Below are 3,015 nucleotides of genomic sequence, written 5' to 3' on the forward strand. Positions count from 1 at the left end.
AATTCCGATGCAATTTCTGTGTTTCATCGTCAATAAAAAGGTCAGAGGGATACAGTAAATCTGAAGTTAAGCATTGGAATCTATAACTAGTGTCACAGGAATGGTTCAAAAAATAGGCAGTAGGAGGAGGCAGTCTTCTTGTACTTAAGTCTGCATTGTGCCTTTTCTATTTAAATCCGATGCAATTTCTGTGTTTCATCGTCAATGAGAAGGTCCAAGGGATACAGTAAACCGGGAGTGAAGCATCGGAATCTATGACTAGTGTCACAGGAATGGTTCAAACATAGACAGTAGGAAGATTCAGTCTTCTTGTACTTAACACGGCATTGTGCATTTTGTATTTCATTCCGATGCAATTTTTGTGTTTCATCGTCAATAAGTAGGTCCAAGAGATCCGGTAAACTTGAAGTGAAGGACTGGAATATATAACTATTGTCACAGGAATGGTTCAAAACATAGTCAGTAAAAAGAGTCAGTGTTCTTGTATTTAAGTCACCATTGTGCCTTTTGTATTAAATTCCGATGCAATTTCTGTGTTTCATCGTAAAAAAGAAGGTCCAAGGGATACAGTAAACCTGGAGTGAAGCATCGGAATCTATAACTAGTGTCACAGGAATGGTTCAAATCATAGACAGTAAGAAGACTCAGTCTTCTTGTACTTAATTCGGCACTGTGCCCCTTGGATTTAATTCCGATGCAATTTCTGTGTTTCATCGTTTATAAGAAGGTCAGAGGGATGCAGTACACCTGAAATGAAGCATCAGAATATATAACTAGTGTCACAGGAATGGTAAAAACATAGAAAGTAGGAAGAGTCAGCCTTCTTGTACTTAAGTCGACATTGTGCCTTCTCTATTTAATTCCGACGCAATTGCTGTGTTTCATCGTCAGTAAGAAGGTCCAAGGGATACAGTAAACCTGAAGTGAAGCATCGGAATCCATAACTAGTCTCACAGGAATGGTTCAAAGCATAGTCAGTAAGAAGAGTCAGTGTTCTTGTACTTAAGTCGGCATTGTGCCTTTTGTATTTAATTCCGATGCAATTTCTGTGTTTCATCGTCAATAAGAAGGTCCCAGGGATACAGTAAACCTGTAGTGAAGCATCGGAATCTGTAACTAGTGTCACAGGAGTGGTTCAAATCATAGACAGTAAGATGAGTTACTCTACTTGTACTTAAGTCGGCATTGTGCCTTTTTTATTTAATTACGATGCAATTTCTGTGTTTCATCGTCAATAAGAAGGTCCAAGGGATACAGTAAACCTAGAGTGAAGCATCGGAATCTATTACTAGTGTCACAGGAATGGTTCAAAACATAGACAGTAAGAAGAGTCAGTCTTCTTGTACTTAATTCGCCATTGTGCATTTTGTATTTAATTCCGACGCAATTTCTGTGTTTCATCGTCAATAAGAACGTCAGAGGGATACAGTAAATCTGAAGTGAAGCATCGGAATCTATAACTAGTGTCACAGGAATGGTTCAAATAATAGTCAGTAAGAAGAGTCAGTCATCTTGTACTAAAGTCGGCATTGTGCCTTTTGTATTTAATTCCGATGCAATTTCTGTATATCATCGTCAATAAGAAGGTCCAAGGGATACAGGAAACCTAGAGTGAAGCATCGGAATCTATAACTAGTGTCACAGGAATGGTTCAAAACATAGACAGACGAAGAGTCAGTCTTCTTGTACTTAAGTCGGCATTGTATCTTTTGTATTTAATTCCGTTGCAATTTCTGTGTTTCATCGTCAATAAGAGGGCCAGAGGGATACTGTATACCTGAAGTGAAGCATATGAATCTATAAATAGTGTCACAGGAATGGTAAAAACATAGAAAGTAGGAAGAGCCAGTCTTCTTGTACTTAAGTCGGCATTGTGCCTTTTGTATTTAATTCCGATGCAATTTCTGTGTTTCATCGTCAATAAGAAGGTCCAAGGGATACAGTAAACCTGTAGTGAAGCATCGGAATCTGTAAGTAGTGTCACAGGAATGGTTCAAAACATAGACAGTAAGATGGGTCAGTCTTCTCATACTTAAGTCGTCATTGTGGCTTATTTATTTAATTCCGATGCAATATCTGTGTTTCATCGTCAATAAGGAGGTCCAAGGGATACAGTAAACCTAGAGTGAAGCATCGGAATCTATAACTAGTGTCACAGGAATGGTTCAAAACATCGACAGTAAGAAGAGTCAGTCTTCTTGTACTTAATTCGGCATTGTGCCTTTAGTATTTAATTCCAATGCAATTTCTGTGTTTGATCATCAGTAGGAAGGTCTGAGGAATACAGTAAACCTGGAGTGAAGCATCGGAATCTATAACTAGTGTCACAGGAATGGTTCAAATCATAGCCAGTAAGAAGAGTGAGTTTTCTTGTACTTAATTCGGCACTGTGCCCTTTGGATTTAATTCCGATGCAATTTCTGTGTTTCATCGTCAATAAGAAGGTCAGAGGGATACTGTAAGCCTGGAGTGAAGCATCGGAATCTATAACTAGTGTCACAGGAATGGTTCAAAACATAGGCAGTAAGAAGAGTCAGTCTTCTTGTACTAAGTCGGCATTGTGCCTTTTGTATATAATTCCGATGCAATTTCTGAGTTTTATCGTCAATAAGAAGGTCCAAGGGATACAGTAAACCTGAAGTGAAGCATCGAAATCTATAACTAGTGTCACAGGAATGGTTCAAAAAATAGACAGACGAAGAGTCAGTCATCTTGTACTTAAGTCGGCATTGTCCCTTTTGTATTTAATTCCGTTGCAATTTCTGTGTTTCATCGTCAATAAGAGGGTCAGAGGGATACAGTAAACCTGAAGTGAAGCATCGGAATCTATAACTAGTGTCACAGGAATGGTAAAAACATAGAAAGTTGGAAGAGTCAGTCTTCTTGTACATAAGACGACATTGTGCCTTCTCTATTTAATTCCGACGCAATTGCTGTGTTTCATCGTCAATAAGAAGGTCCAAGGGATACAGTAAACCTGTAGTGAAGCATCGGAATCTGTAACTAGTGTCACAG

The sequence above is a fragment of the Schistocerca piceifrons genome, unplaced genomic scaffold (assembly GCF_021461385.2).
Source record: "Schistocerca piceifrons isolate TAMUIC-IGC-003096 unplaced genomic scaffold, iqSchPice1.1 HiC_scaffold_1544, whole genome shotgun sequence".
Taxonomy (NCBI): Eukaryota; Metazoa; Arthropoda; class Insecta; order Orthoptera; family Acrididae; genus Schistocerca; species Schistocerca piceifrons.